The sequence below is a fragment of the Macrobrachium rosenbergii genome, chromosome 42 (genome assembly GCF_040412425.1).
Source record: "Macrobrachium rosenbergii isolate ZJJX-2024 chromosome 42, ASM4041242v1, whole genome shotgun sequence".
NCBI lineage: Eukaryota > Metazoa > Arthropoda > Malacostraca > Decapoda > Palaemonidae > Macrobrachium > Macrobrachium rosenbergii.
The window spans coordinates 7,882,848-7,900,683 of NC_089782.1; the positions used below are offsets into that span (position 1 = coordinate 7,882,848).

Consider the following 17,836-nt stretch of genomic DNA (forward strand, 5'->3'; position numbering starts at 1 on the left):
GTTTCCTCCTATGAACCCTCTCTGGTATAACCTAATTGCTATTTGGATGGTTGTTATGGGCCTCCTCGCTGTTGGCGGCAACTATTTCGTTATCTGGGTCTTCATGAACACCAAGTCTCTCAGGACTCCCGCTAACATGTTTGTTGTGAATTTGCATTCTCTGACTTTGGTATGATGTTAACCATGTGCCCACCAATTTTAGTTAACTGCTATTACCAGACATGGGCTTTCAGTGACATGGCTTGCCAGATTTATGGCATGCTGGGGTCAAGTTTTGGAACTATATCTATTTGGACAATGATCTTCATTACTTTGGATCGTTACAATGTCATTGTTAAGGGTCTCTGCAGCACCTTTGACAGCCAATGGCGCTTTGCTGAGGATTGCCTTTGTATGGGGACAAACATTTTTCTGGGGTGTTCTTCCTCTGTTTGGCTTCTGTAGATACGTTCCTGAGGGTAACATGACAGCCTGCGGCACTGATTATCTCTCTGAAGAGTTCTGGAGTCAGTTATACCTATACTTTTATGCATTTGATTGCTATATCTTCCCTCTGTTGTTAATCATCTATTGCTATGCATTCATCATGAAAGCTGTCGCCACTCACGAGAAACAGATGCGTGAACAGGCCAAGAAGATGGGAGTAAGTCCCTGAGAAATGACCCAGAGAGCAAGAAGACTTCAAACGAATGCCGTCTCGCAAAGGTCGCCCTTACAACTGTGTCCCTGTGGTTTATTGCATGGACTCCCTACTTCGTCATCAATATGGCAGGTCTCTTACACAAGCCTATGGTCACTCCTCTGTTTTCAATCTGGGGTTCTGTCTTCATTTATTTTAATGCTGTGTACAACCCTATTGTTTATGCTATCAGCCATCCTAAATACAGAGCTGCTATGGAAAACAATTTACCTTGCCTCTCATGTGCTACTGAGAGGGACGAAGTTATTTAGTTCTACCGGTGATGCGGCAACAGTTGCATCAGCCGACGAAAAGGCCTGAGTATTTTGAGCGTCCTGTCATATATGGTACGATCAGGAGAACTTTCCACCCATTCAAAACCAAAACGATGGCAACGACAGAATTCAATAGTGTGGTTTTTTTTTTTATATTGTATTCCTGAATAAATCCTTTGCTCTTACAAAAATATCAGATGGTTTCCACTTTTTTCCTATCTTGCTTGGACTGTGAAGTATAAGAGTGTATATGAAAGGGGAAAGGCAAATTGACAATAAATTCTGCAAAAATGATAATGCAGTAGAATAATGTATTTCCTAATGACACTTTGCATGATCATTCTTACTTTATTTACTTCAACTGTAAACTCTTATCGTAACTTTTAGCTACTTACATGGAAATTATAATATTGACACAAAAGGTGTTATCTATAAAATTCCGCAGTTTTCGGAAAGGAAAATAAACTCAGCCAGAAGTGGGTAATGCGGAACACTGAATAATTTTCTAGTAGTTAAAGTCCCTGTTGTCTTTATTCATAAAGATTCATAATTTATAATAACTGATTTTAAGAAGGATCATACATTTAATAATACAATATTATTAGAATAACGGCCTAGCTGTACTATACTATGAAATATCTTGAAAGATATTACAGACCTCGAACTGAAAATAAGGACTGTTAAAGTCTTTATACTACTTTTTAATAATAACTTATGTTTGTTGCAGTATATGCATACCTGCAACTTTATGGAAAAAATTATTAGCAATATCTACATGTATCTTGTTCAAAATTCTAGGAATCACCTTTTATTTCCAATTCAATTTCAAGAAATGTATTAGTCGATAACTTCTTTAATTACAAAATAAGCGTGTATATATATATATATATATATATATATATATATATATATATATATATATATATATATATATGTGTGTGTGTGTGTGTGTGTGTGTGTGTGTGTGTGTGTGTGTGTGTAATTCTAATAGCCACACTGCCCTCTTAACTTCTCGAATTCTTCGCGCTTTTTGGGTATGATTGTAACTACGAAGCCGATAGATCAAAACGGAAGAAATTGAAGAGACTGTGATGGCCGGTCACGGAAAACGAACCCTCGTTACCGATATCACAAGGAGGTCGCGTTGCCGACCTGATCACGAGAAGGATATAAGTCTATTACCTCTCGTACATACATATACCTGTCGTTTTCAGTATATTTATTAGAGCTGGAATAGACCCATCCTCACTGTGGTAGCCAAATGGGCAATCGTTTTTTAGACTAAAAAGCAATAAAAAACGATTGCCCACTTGGCTATGATGGTGAGGATGGATCTATTCCCGCTCTAATAAATATATCTGAAAACGCGAGGTATATGTATGTGCGTCGAGGTAATAGACTTTATCCTTCTCGTGGTCAGGTCGGGCAACGCAACCTCCTTCTTGTGATATCGGTAAAGAGGGTTGTTTCACGACCAACCATCACAGTCTCTTCAATTTCTTCCGTTTGGATCTATCGACTTCATAGTTACAAGCATATCCAAAAAAAAGCGCAAGAATTAAGAAGTTAAGAGGGCATTGTGGCTAATTAGTAATACCTATATGTCTGGTAAAAGTGACCAGTAGATTCTACATATATATATATATATATATATATATATATATATATATATATATATATATATATATATATATATATATATATATATAATATATATATATATATATATATATATATATATAAATATAATATATATATATATATTTTAACTTTATCACATACACAATTTTTCTATGCATTAGTAGAATTACTAAAAGGACTCATTCAAACTGATACCATCCAGTTTGGAAGGAGAATATATACTATATATATATATATATATATATATATATATATATATATATATATATATATATATATACATATATATATATATGTGTGTGTGTGTGTTTGTGCATATATATATATATATATATATATATATATATATATATATATATATATATATATATATATATATATATATATATATATATATATATAGTGAGGATGAACAGAACCCTTTCTATGAAGTGAGAGTCTAGAGCATTAGCATTTCGAACACAAAGGTCATAAAAGGAGTTGGAATTTAAGTACTACAAACCTGAGGTTTTTACCGGGCAGGAAACTAATGTCTAACATACCAGCGAATTTTACACAACTCCCCGACCCATCAGCGCTCGAATTGCTAACATTTCATTCTACTTATCCCTTTCACTGTGAGATATGATGGAAATGAACACACATGGAAACGTGTTTCAGAGAAATAAATTTCTAACTCACCACAGGATCTAACCCCTGTCCAGTCATTAGCAATTAGGATGCAAAGGCCATAAAGGGAATTGGAACCTAAGTACTACGTATATAAGGGTTTTATCATGCAGGTAACTAAGGCCTAACCTAGCAGCGAATTTTACCCAACTACTCACCCATCAACGCTCGAATTGCTAACATTTCATTTGACTTAACCCTTTCACTGTGAGATATAATGAAAATGAACACTTGGAAATGTGTTTCACAGAAATAATTTTCTGACTCAACACGGGACCGAACCTGGTCTTTTGAGCGAGCGCCCCCTTGACTTGGGACCACTTTGACGTGGTGAGGGGGGCTCTCGAACCCCAGGAATCTGTTTTGGGGTTTGATTCCAAGAGTCTCAAATGATTATTATATATTTCTTTGGATTAAATTTTGTGGAATTTTCTACTTTTGCTAAAATTTATTGGACCTGATAAATAGGAAAAGATATCATAGCTGGGATTGGGTTTATGTCTGAAGATAAATAGTGGGAACTGTGGTAGGACCATCAACTACCTGATAATGTTTGGACCTGGGAGACATCAGATTGATAGCTCAAGGGCGGAACTATTCTTTAGGGCTGGACCACGGATTCCAGCGGCGTTTGGTTCTGGGAATTAGACTCGGCATTCTATCCGGTTTGCCCGTACTATGACTGGGGTGGGGATGACTGTGTTCTTGTAATACTCACAGTCCTAGCAAGCAGATTTGGCTTACACTTGGGCCACTTTAATCATGTTGTGCCATCCCTCGTGGGATAGGGTAGGGATGCGGACATTTGGGAGTCAGCAATCACTTATGCCATTGGCGGAAGAATAAACTCCATGGAAAACTGATGATATCTTTTTAAGGTTTTCAAGTTAAATTTAATTCTCCCTCTCAAATCTTTATGAAAAGTAAAAATAAAGATTCGACTACCCTGGTCCCTTTGATGGTACTGACTCAGCACAGCTGACGATCGCTGGAACCTTCTCTGACAAACTTTTAGAAAAACCTAAAAAAACCTAGAGTAATTACACCAGAACCCTCTGCTCCAGTACAGAGTAAACCTAAAAAAAGTATATATCATCTTGACCCAACCTTGACTCAGTTCGACCCCCTTTTTGGGAGTGGAAGTTGGTCAAGGTTTCTAACTTTAGAAACAGAACAGAAAATTCAATGACAGAAATGTCATTTAGACAGAGAAGAGAAAAAACTAGGAGCAGTGATGATGAAACACCTTGCGTGAGAGGTTATGACTCTAATTAAAGAAAATATTCAGTAAGTCAAGCATGCAGAGAAATTATAATGTGTGCCGTTCTAACCTGCCTAAGAGCCCCCTTCTTGTGAAGAAATATTATGCTGAACTGCGAATCATTTTTCCATTGTTGTCTTTCACAAATAAGATTAAAATATCAGTGTATCTCAGTGAATACTAAATAAAGAGTAATAACTTTATATTTCCTTAATAATATATTCTGTTTACTTTGCATCATACGGGCAAACATTACAGTAGTACAATATTTTATTTTAAACAGTGAAAAGGAAAAACTGTTTTAACCAAAGGAAATATGTTAGTAATGGACTGAAAAATAAATAACTCAGCCAATTCTAATGAATTTAAAGATCATGAATATGTGGTAGAAGTATGAGGAAAAATTGTAAAATTTCTTTACATAACAAAGAATTCTGCCTTTATTTTTTACTGTTTCTGGAGATAGAACTCTGGCATTCTGTCAGTTCTCCCATTAATATGATTAGGATGGGGCTGATTGTACTCTTGTAATACTCTCAGCCCCAACAAGTAGGTTTGGCTTACGCTTGAATCACCCTTATTGTGTTGTGGCATCATCCTTGGGATGGTGTATAGGGTGGGCAATTGGGATCCAACTCTTACTAGTGTCATTGGTAGAAGAATAAACTCCTTGAAGAGCTGATGATATCTTTTAGATTTTCAGGTCTATTTATTTATTTTTCCCCGTCACTTTGTTCTTAATATGATTAGTAATGAAGAATCAATTGCCAGTGAAACCTTTTGGCCCCCATCCCAACTCCTTGTCAAGGTTGGGGCTTGAGGACCTGTTGCTAGCACTGAATATACAATGGTGCCTACTGCCTCTGTTGTGGGTTCAACTAAAATGTTGGGAACTGTATCACTTTCTCTTCTCTTTTGTAAATTTTCCTGTTTCCTTCTTCTTTTCTTGATGACCTGGGAATGGCATTAATTATGAGACACCCAGGTTTAGGGTAGGTAATAGATAGTTGATCTCCCACCATACTATCTTATTGGACCCACCTTGCCTATCTTTCTTTGTTGCCTACCAATCTACACTTCTAAGTTTTTCTCTTGCTTTCAGTGAGGTTCTGGTGGCTTGGTGCTTCTTTGGCATTGTATTTGAAACTAGATGAGTGGTGGGATATACATAGGTCCCTGCCCATTGCAAAAGCCAATAGCTTGATGGCTGGTGGATGTGCAGTGTAGGGGATGTGTAGGGTTGCTGACCCTGTTCTCCTCTTCCAGTGAACATGATGGGTGACTACACTGGCCCCATTCTGAATAGAACAAAACTCAAGAGGACAAACTATGCTCGGTTGTCAAAGCTCTTAACTCGTTTCCTGAGGCTCTGCATGTAAATGACCATACTTCAGGTCATTTTTATCTTATGGGACTTTTCCTTCTCCCAAGATATTGGGAAGGCATAATATATTTTCCATGCACTCCCAATCATATAATTCTGTAAATATAGCTATAACTAAAGGAAAAATTAATTCTGAGTTTTTAACTAACCCTCCAGGTCCTTTTCCTATTCCCCTATTCCTCCTGATCCATGTTGGTCCTCCACCTGATGGCCAGCCAACCCTTTACACTTGGCTCTATAAAAGATTATGCCAATGACTTCTCTAAGAATAAATCGAGAAAACATAGTTATATCAAATCGACAAATGTTAAAGATTTGATAGTATAGCATATTGATGATTTACCAATTGAATGTGACTATGAAACAATCTCACTGCACTTAGCTGCAATATTGAGACACTAGAAATATGCCAATCTGCCATAAGAAGTTTGACTGACAAAACTCCTAGAAATATGGATGTCTATGTGCCGTCTGAATGGGCTGTAGATGACACAAAACCAACAGAATAACATTCCAGCAAGGACTCCCAAACCTCCCATGTGGCCTTGTAAACAGCAAAGGATGAAAATTATAACAATCATAAATTCAGTAGATACCTCCAGAAGAGTGGCATAAAAGAGTGGTGAGATATCTCTATTTTGGTAAAGGCAAAATTCTGTTTCATGAAAAATCAAGACCCAGGCTCCAATGTTGAGTTTAATGCAAGTTGAGTAGAGTGAAATGTTGAAAGAGACTCAGAACCCACATGAACTTCAGCTATGGGAGAGGGGTAATCTTTTAAAGACCTGTACGAATTCACAGATGAAAATCCTAGAAATAAACCCACAGTCAGTATGGAAGGTAAGATATCTAGTGCAAACATGACCATTGTGACCTTTGAGGACACAAGTGTGCTATCTATGTTACATTTGAAAATTAAAGAGTGAGAATAAGACCTTTCCACCCAAACCTACTCAGTGTTTTAACAGCTTCTGTTTTGGCCACTCATAGAGAGTATGTAAAAACTCACGAATGCATTAATTGCTCAGCCCTGAATATGGTTTATGCTCTGAGCTTTGTGTTATTGGTCACTTGGACCACAAACAATGACAAAAATTGTGAAGAATTTAAAACTTAGATAAGCAGTAATAAATAAAACAAGGAGCAAATTTAGCATAGGTCATGCAAAAAGACAAATGGGACAAGCTCAAGTGCTATTACTAACTCTAAAGGATATCCCTTGAATGAAACTGGGATTCCAATCAATTCCATGAAATATCTTCTGAAATGAGCAGATATGCACCCATATCGCTGTGAAAATAGACAAAAGCATTAATGGGTCAGGTGCTGAGGGTGCCAAGGTAATAAAATTAACTACTGCAGATGCAAGTCAGGCTTAAAGGAAATATAGCACAAGGTGGTAAGAAAAATCTACCTTTCTCTTTAAAATCTCCCGAGACAAAAGATGACTTTAAATAGATCCAGGGCTCTGTTACCAGAAAAAAAAAAATTCCGAGGGCGTGTAGAAGAGGCGGTCCGTGGATGACTTCCGTCCTCCATCCTCTTCCAATGATTAAACTAATGGCTTCCGTAATGGGCAACTGGGACTGCCGCTCAGTGATAACTCCAAGCAATCCAGCATGTTGGCTAACAAAACACAGTTGAACTAGAAGTCTGTCCTTGGGAAATTAACGTGGTTAAAATGCAAAAATAATAAAAGTCGATGGGGCCAGATCCAGGGACCATTCACAAGTTCAACATCCCAAATCTTCCAGCCAGCGTGTGTGTGGGACTTGTGGGCTTTTGCAAAATCCCCCTCCTTTGGAACTGGGGGTATTATTTCAAATGTTGACAATCATTGCACCTGATGCCCGCAGAACTTTTTTCCTGTAAATGAAAAAGCCTAAAAAGCCAGATTACTTTTGCCTCGAAGGAAAGATCTTTATTCAAAAACACCTCGCCTTTAATTTTAAACCCCTGTTTTTAAAATAGATAGGCAATTTTCTGTTATCGGATCCACTGGACTGTAAATGAAGTAGACAGAACAACCAGCAACAAAGGAGGTTTACTAAGGCATTTTGCTAATGTTACAATGAAAATCATAATACCTCCCCATCAAAATGATGTAATACCTCAACAGGTAGTAATTGATTTATAACATCAAATGAATGAAGAATAAAAATCTACATTCTGCCTTGAAGGAATTTTAATCAAGGGTTTTATGAAGCTTGGTTGTCCTTCTACTGGACCTGGGACAATTTTCGTTAACAGAACACCAAAATGATTTAAAACTTGCAAAATTTTCAATAATATATCTTCCTGGTGTTAAAGTTACTGCTGTTTGTAAACATGGGATAATGTCACTCAAAGGAACAATTGTTGAATTATAGGACCAAGTATATGAGGCTATGGCCAACAAATGGTGAAAGAATTAAAATTGGTTATTTAATTTTAGATAAATGTTGCCAGTTCAGTGTCGTTTCAAGTATGCACTGTGTCAATCGTGTGCTGGGTTTATTTTTTTGTAAATGACACATCCCCCTTTTGCTAGCGATACTGTAATGACTATCACTGTTTTTTTTGATAACTTATCTTCTTTAACAACATGGAGGTAAGGCATTCTGAGTTTTGATAAGTAAACCAGAGGGTAATCTTTTTAATTCGCTAACTTAAAAAATAGGCTAATTTTATCGTCCAAGTTACAACAATGTTATGGCCAGGTATCAGAATCAAAAGAGTGCCACAAAGGTAGGACAAATTTTAATCTTGGAAGTTGGGGAATCAATAATAATAACAAGGAAAATTACCCCAGACGTTACGAATGACTGTTGACCGCATATGAAGGCTAGGACAGCAGTCCTGGAAAGCTTCAGGTCATTTTAAATAGTAAAGTGGGCAAGTTTAATCATTTCGGATTCATTAAATAAAGTAAAAATGACTAAAGCCCAAGTAAATGATATTGGCAGAAGAGCTAAGGGAAAAAAAGGTTCATACTGTTTATTGTGTTGTGAGAATTTGCTCGTTCTAACCTATAAATGCAGCCGGACTATCCTTTCTGATAGCAAGGCGAGACTGGTTCTACCCGAGGCGCGACTCCTTAGGATAAAATGCCCGAAAGCAATGACTGTGCTAAAAGTTTTCTCCACTCTTTGTTATTCTTAATGATCTCAGATGTTGAGACTATGAATGGTATTCTATTTAATTTCCTCTTGTGGTGACAAGTTAAGGAAGAAGATTAATAGAAAATGCTAAATTTAGTTCATGAGGAACGGAATAAGATAGTCTAGGAGGGCCTGACATCCCCTTCTGGATTAGGGGTGCAAGACCATGCTGAAAAATGAAATGGATGGCACAGGTGCCAACTCTAGAGCTCTTTGGAAACTGGTACAGGTTCAAACGCCCGTGGTAATTAACCAGCCTTTCTTAGTGGGACAGTCGTCCTCGGCAATATTATGAAATCACCTAAGGCAACCGCGGTACCACCTGGGCCTGCTGATGCGACAGCTGGCGCTCAGGAGTGTTCGTCGCGGTTCATGATCCGTCGTGGCTCTTGTAGTTCATCGGCCAAGTGAGATATGGCAGAATCACGACTTGCAGTGCGTCGGCCCGGCGGGCAAAGGCAGAGAGGAGGCAGTCGGGGTGGCGTGGCGGCTCGCGGTAACGTTGACCAGCTCTGGCGCGGGTTTCAGAGCCGTCCTCAGTCAAGAGGTTTACAACGGTTTGGGAGTGGTCTTTTCTTATGTAGCGGTGCCAGGCAGGGATTATCATCTTTTTGGATCCCGTTTTTAATGGAAATGCGTGCTGTTCTGGCCTTCAAAGAGCACTAGGGCAGAAGTCGTTGCTATGTTGTTCTTGGGCAGCGTTTCAGGGCTTCAGAATCTGTTAACTCTTACATGCAAGTGGCACCGGAAATATTGGCATCTCCTGAAGTGGAAATTTGAGGTGAAAGTAAATTTTTGGCTGAGCATGGCCGGGCCCGTGTTGAGTTCTTGGGAACCCGAAGTTGATTAACTTGTAATCAGTACTCAGGTTTTCAGAACCTAGAGGTATCTACGTCCTATGGTACCCAGGGGCGCCAGTCTTGACGCCAAGAAAATTAAAAACGGGGAGGATTACCTTTGGGAAATATTCGGGAACAAACAAAAGATTGTCGTGATTTCGGTGGGGCTGAAAGTCCTGTCCCTTATACGTCATAGCCTCGACACACACACACACTGCAAGATTGCAAATTTTATATTGGTGAGGTCTTATACTCTCATATATGGACCGTATATATCATTTTAAATTGATTTATTCCCTCGTCGTGAGCTATTTCTTGTTAATGGCTACTTTTAAAGAACTCTGTCCCTTTTTTGAGGGAATTATCGCGCTTCAATAACAGTGACTCGTTGCGACATTAGTTCGTGGAGGAGCCATGTATACAGGCCCGATCAATGAGAGCTAATGACTTTTTATCTGGTTCTCCAAGGCAAATTTCATCTCATCATTTATTATTCTTTGTATCTGGGCATTTCGCCCACATAAGACTCTCTGAACCTTGAATGCAAAGGTTCTTTTTTTTCGGCAGTGCCCAATGTAAGGGCGCAGGCACAGTATTTGTAGGTTTCTGGATATAGGAATTTCTTGTTCAACTGTTATCCCGCATTACAATGGCAAAAAGTGTAACTGCCATTTCCCATTTTTGTGGGAATTTGAACCTCCGAAGAGGGGCGAGTTCTTTTATTCTGTCCAGGATCCTTCTTGTTTTGGGTTTCCCAGCAAATGTCTGTCATTAATCGGCTAAACACTCGATACATGTTGGTGGGGCTTTCCACTAAGAAATTATAGCAAATCAGGAGGCGTACGCGGGAAATGCTCATTTATCTGTCGGTTACCTTAGCGGTTTATTAAGTCTGTATCGAGCCATTTGTCGTAGACTCTGAAATGATACTAACGGACTCTGAATACCTATTTTGGGCTGCTCTCTCAGCGTCTCCAACAAACAATTTGGAGTAATCTCGTGGGGTGGCATGCTGATGTAATGGGAATCAACCAATAGATCGTCGGCGGAGAGGTCTGTGGTGAGCATGCCAAGGCCTTTCCGCCAGTAGTTTATGTAAACTTAGAGTTCCGCGGAAGGGGCAAACTCCAGGACTCGTTCGTTCAGAAGCCTACAACATTATCGGTCATTTTGGCATGAGCAAAATACTAAGACAAAGGCAGATATCATCGCGGCAGGGCCCTGGGTGGCGGGATTCATGAACGATTAAGACATCTGGTAGCTCGATGGCGCTGTCGCTCTCGATCTTCCAGCTACAACGTTCCTCCCTTTCTCTTGCTAACAAAGCAACCAATAAAATCTCGTTGTTCATAGTAGGAAGCAATGAAGTAACATCTCTCTCTGACATGTTCTTTATCTTGCCTGCTCTATGATGAGGATTCGTTCAGAAATGTTCGTTGTTCTTGAAGCAATTCGTTCCCCTATCTCTCTAATTAACTTTATCCTTCTGGCAGCTCTTGGGCACATCTGCCCTCTCTCTCTCACGTTCTTTATCCCAAGCTCCTCAATTGAGCCCAATATTGCAGATCTCTCTCCTCACGTTCTCTCTCCAATTGGACGTTCTTTTGCCTCTCGTTGCTCATTGGGCAACAGAGTTTGCAGATCGTTTCTTGCAATAACAATATTCATTAGGCATGGATTTCTGTGAATCTTGAACCCATGCTCTCAGATCTTGCCCCGTACTATGTCCATGGTCCATAATAGCAGACATGTAGAATTTAAATCCTCGTTTTGTTGGGCTCTGGTTACACCACAAAAGAATCCCTATGCTATCGGAGCCAAGGATGGCTCTTCCATGTAAATTCGAAGATCTGTCAGCTAATTCAAGTGTTAACTGAGTATTTTTGAAGGGTCTTAAGTTAATGTATTGGAGGCAAGTATTAGACGGATTCCTTATGTTATCAATGGGTGGAAAAAGTATGGCACCTATCTCAGCCTCAGTAAAGACATCATACTCCATCTGGAAAGAAGCTAACGGAGTGTCTTTTAATAAGTAATGTGGTTAGCTTAATTGGATATCTTTGATTGGCCAGGCACCTTGTTCCCATACTCCTGTTGGGCCAATGCTGGACCCTTCAAATCAACTAGGACAGGCTGCATTACATTCAGCCACGAGGTCATTCAGTGTTGGTGGGTGAATCTAAGTCAATCCCCATTCTGACAGCAGAAGACAAGACCTGGAGGTTCTCATCAATGTGTTCTCTGCAAAGTCCCCGACTGTCTTTGCTGCCCTGTTGGTACTTTTTCACATATCATATGTTTTTTCAGAACAGTATCTCAACAGTAAACTACATTTTTGGAAGCAACTTAACTTCAGTTTAGAATATATATTATGACCTATTAACAAGGTCATAAAATAAAAAAATTAGTTCCAATTTCCTCATTTTAACCTTGATGTTAATTATCATAATGATTTTGCATGATACCTACTTAGTAAATTTTAAATATTACTTTTTCTCAAGGCATTTCTTAATAATATAATGGTTGAGGTTCATCACGATGAAGATATGAAGATACTCTTCTCCACCATCTGTGGTCTGTGTTGTTTGGGTGGTTTCTCTCTTCTGCTACGGATTCTTCTGTTAATTCACTGTTGTATTGATCTAGTTTGCTCCATATGTTGGTTGCCAGTCTGTATAATCTTTGATTAATTGGTTCTACTTTGTATTTTTGTGTATTTGTTCTATATTCAGATCGTCATCTTCTGATTGTTTCTCACTGCGGACCTTAGTATCTTATTTTGGAATTTTTGTAATGCACTTATATTGGAAGTCGATGCTAAACACGTGGGTATTGGTGATATTCCATTATTGGTCTGATTAGGCTTTTGTAGAAATGGATTTTGATATTTGTGTTCATATTCCTAAATCGTTTTAGCTTTGTATTTTGTGTTCTTGCTATTCTTAGCCTTTCTCTCACGTGTCTTGATATTCCTCTTTGTCCGAATTGCATTCCTAGTATTCTTGTGCTTTTACTAAAATTCATCGGTTGTTGGTCTAACATTATTTGTGCAGGTTTGTAAGCAGACACTGATACTAGTTGGAATTTAGATTTATTTGTCTTTATCTTCCACTTCTTTTCAAACTGATTTATTCTTTCAATTTGGTTCATTGTTTTTTGCGCTACTTGTCTTTTCAAAGTTGGATCCCTTCTTCGAGCGTTTTTCTGGGTGTATAATTATTTGAGTTATATCATCTGCAAAGCAGACATCAGTACAGTACTCTGGTGGTGAAGTCATATCTGATGTATATAATATGAATAGTGTTGGACTGAGTACAGATCCTTATGGGACTCCACTTTGTAACGGGAATGGATTCCCTATGTAATTTTGTGACTTGATTGCTGCTGTTCGATCTTTGATGAAGTTGCATAGTATTTTCTCAAAAATGTCTGGAAGGTTGAGATGTAATATTTTGTATTGAAGTCCTTGTATCCATACTTTGTCAAATGCCTTTGTTATATCTCTACATACTAGGTTACATAGGTACCTTCTTCTTTTGTGATAGTGCAATACTCTCATATATTGTTGCTATTGCAATCTGGGTCCCTCTTCCTTTCTAAATCCATATTGATTATTATTGTGTAGCTGATTACCTTCTAGAACAACACTAATCTGTTGTTAATTATTTTTTCAAATATTTTGCCCGGTACTTTAGTAATGATATTGGTCTATAATTCTCTACCTGACTAGTATCTTTTCCTGGTTTGGGTATCAAAATCATTATTGCATTCTTGAATATAATTGGAAAATATCCCATTGAGAGCCCAGTTGTATATTTCTCTAATTTTTCGAGTGCAATGTCTGGTAAATTTTGAATTATGACCTTGTTAATTCCACTCTTTCCTGGTGCTTTGTGTTTAAAATTTTTAATTATTATTTTGATTTCCCATAACTCTATTTTCCTTGTTAATGGGCAGTCTTCATTGAGTCTGCTAATATCAGCTGCATAATGCGGATTTGTTCTGTTTCTATGTTGTTCAATGAATTCATTGACTATTGTCTCATGTTGGTTGTCGAAATTTTGTTTATCCTCCTGTATTATCTGGAATATTTCCGCCAGTAGGCCTTGTGCAGTACTTCCTTCTCTTTGTCATCATATATTTTCTCATTCCCATGCTTTATGTATGGCGAAGTGTTAGTTTTGTTTCCCATCAGTCTTGCAACGGAGTTCCAAAATTGTTTTGGAGTTATTGTACTGTATTTCTGTTTTTTTATTAGGTCTTCCCAATTTGATGATATAATCTTGAGTTTTCTTGTACTAACTGTTCTTGTAATGACACATATCTTCTCATTAATATGTTGTTTCCACCCTGTTATAAGTACTGTGTTTTGGATGTTGTTGTAGTGCCATTGTATCAATTTCAACTTATCACTACTAATAGGATGTGGAAGTGTGGTGTATTTAGTTATGGGTATATGATTTTTTATTGCTTCCTCTATATTTCTGTACCATTCTTCAAGCTCACCATCTACTATTTCTTTTGTTATTTCTATTTCATTTGAATTTATTGTTGGTTGTCTACTCATTTTTCCTTCTATTTCATTTTTTGAAGCTTTCCCAACTTGTTCTTTTTTTATATTTGGTATTTCTAAGATGGAATCATTATTGGATTGGTTGACAATGTAATTACCATTGGTATATGATCGGAGGAGGTTGCTGGTCCTCTTGTAACGGCAATATTGAGGTGAATTTTGTTATTTCCCAATATTATATCTGGCTTTCCTTTTCTGTTATTTGCTACAAAGGTATCAGAAATCAGGTCCTAAGTGTATGATATACTTTTATTTATTAATCTGGCTATTTCTTGTCCTGTGTAATTAGATTGCCTATCCAAATATTTGGTGTCTGGCATTTAGATCGGCAATGAGGTAGGTTGGTTCTCTCCTGTTCATTAACTTCATGACATCCGGAAGTGGGGAAATAATGTCTTCTTTGGCGGCTTATAAGCTGTATGATCACTATTGGTCCTTTGTTGGTTTGAATTTGGACTGCTAAAAAGTCGTCTTGGAAATCATCTATTATCTTATGTCTAATATTACTCTGATTGCTATTGCAATTCCTGCAAAGGGTTCATCAGCAAAGTTTTGCGTATATGTATTATATCCAAACATTTTTCAGAGTTTCATTTTCAGTTTCATACCATGCTCATTGATTAATATTATGTCAGGTCTTCTTCTCTATATATTGTATAATTCAAATTTCTTTGTTTTCCAGGATTTGACGTTGTGCTGAATTATTTTAATTCTTCGTAGAGTTGGGTCCATTCGAGTTACAGTGGTCTAGTAATTTTGTTCTTTTTCTTTCACTTTTCCGTTTTCTGGTGTTATTGGCTACTGGCGTAGTACTTTTGATGCTGAAGTTGATCCCTGTGGATTTTGTAAGATGGGAGAGTTGGAGAAACCTGAGAAGCTTGGTAGTGAGGCTTGTATTTCTTCTGTTAATTGATGCTGCGTTTCTTGCAAATTACTTATGCGTCCTGAGGGATGGATTGCGAGTTCGAATCCGAAATGGCCTCAATTCCGAGTGTAAAGTCTCATCTGATGAGTCGTCTTCTGAGCTTTCTGCTGTGTTTTCTTCATATTGTGTGCAGTCTTGCATATCTTGTTGTATATCCTGAGTTGCTTGTAAATCTTCTGCTTTGCTTGCATGGTTTTCTTTGTCTTTATTCCTTTCCATGGTGCTTGCTATCATGTTTATTGTTTCTTTAGAGAAGTGTATTGTAGGTGTAAATTGTTATCATTTAATTTGCTGTTTATTACTGAGGGTAGAACTTCTTGGCGCAGCCCCAGTTTTATTAAAAAGTGTTATTATCGTGATTCTTGTCTCTTCTTGTATTTCTACTTATATTATTTTGGATGTTATTTGCATTAGCCTGGCAATTTCCTGTATTAGTGGCTGTCACTTTAGCGTAACTTGTAGATGAGTTGCTTGTAGTGCATATTTCAACTAAAACCATATGGAAAACGTAAGAAAATATATATATATATATATATATATATATATATATATATATATATATATATATATATATACATATATATATATATGTATATATATATATATATACATATATATATATATATATACTATATATATATATATATATATATATATATATATATATATATATATATATATATATATATATATATATATATATATATATATATATATATATATATATATATATATATATATATATATATATATATATATATATATATATATATATATATATATATATATATATATATATATATATGCTCTCATATATATATATATATATATATATATATATGCTGCTATGTAACTATATAATATATATATATATATAATATATATATATATATGCTATATATATATACTCTATATATACATATATATATAATGTCATATCATCTATATATCTATATAGATATATATAGCAGGAACGGCCAGCACTGGGTCACATATTATATATATATATATATATATATATATATATATATCATCATCATCATATATAGCATCATAAACTACTATCTGAACTAAGGAAGAACAGAAATACATGAATACTCAAAAAAATATAATTTATTCAGTAAACCTAACATAGGCCTGGTATTTTAAGTAATTCTTCTCTCTCTCTCTCTGAGAGCTGAAAGTCAGCTCAGTGGTCTGGTCTAAACTCTTCTTTCGTTATAATAATAATTATAATAATAATAATAATAATAATAATAATAATAATAATAATAATAATAATAATAATAATAAATGGTAAGTGGTTCAAAAATCAAATAAAAAGAAATGGAATATCTGCATCCCTGAATCGGTACCCTCAAAATAACCAAGTAAGATATAATGGTACTATTAACTTTCGTTAAGTCTCTACAACAATAAGTTAAAAATAAGTTAAATGACCAAGTCATGATAAGTTTACATTCCCCTCCATTTATATTGGCATCTATTCACGATACATCTGAAGAACAATGGGGTAAACCAAACTTTAAAAATGGGCACAGAGAAAATAAATTTGGGATGTTTTCCTGCGTTACCAACCTCAAATGAAATGCACATAATTAAACACGGTAAAATAAAAAAATCAATAAAAATCAAAGAGACATAGCAGATAAAAAAAGATAAAGCAGTATATGTTAAACCAAGCTAATTAAACCCATTCAGGTTTTTTGGAAATAAATTTCCAGCTAACCTCACAGGCAGTACTCAAAAGTCCTCCAACCAGGCAGATCCTGACACAAAGCCATCTAGGCCCTCAATGTTTAACCTGTTTTCAAAATGGAATTATTCTCACTTTCATGGTAAGTCCATCGAGCGCATGAATGAAAACACTGTTGGATCTTTGATGACTTTCAGTGGCATAACCAGCACATCGCCTAGTACAATGTGCCTTTGTCTTCATGGGAAGCCATACTGATGCTTAGGCCTTTGTCAGCACTGACTCACTGAATACCTAGGTGCTGTTTCCATTTACCTTTGCCCAGAATGTCTTAAGAAAAATGCATAACCAAAAAACCAACAGTATAAATATCATGTTTTCAGCACCACTGCCACACCAACCTGCGCACCCACGGCACAAGAGAAACAACGAATTCTATTCCCTGACTCATGCACCAGCCAAAGAGCAACACCTGGGCTGGCTTATGTTTGGCAGAATGGTTCTTTGCATAAGTTTCTTTGCACATTTGACCCCAACACTACAGAGAGAGGATGATGACTAAGATTGCCACCAATAAAAAATTGATGAGAATATAGTGCTGTGGAACAAAGAAGAAGTCATGTTCAGGCAGTGGGGGAAGTTTAGGAATTGTAGTTATGTCTCCCCTTGGGAGAAGGCACGAGGATAAAACTTTGTTCTCCATGAAGGTGACGCATGAAGATAATAGTGCTCCGAGCTGCATGCCATCCTGCTG

The 17,836-nt window shown here is 36.8% G+C and overlaps 1 pseudogene; it reads left to right on the top strand.

Annotated features, from left to right (window-relative positions):
* LOC136827611 (rhodopsin-like) overlaps positions 1–1,147 on the top strand; it is a 2,299-nt pseudogene extending 1,152 nt beyond the window's left edge.
* Positions 1,148–17,836: the final 16,689 nt, after the last annotated feature.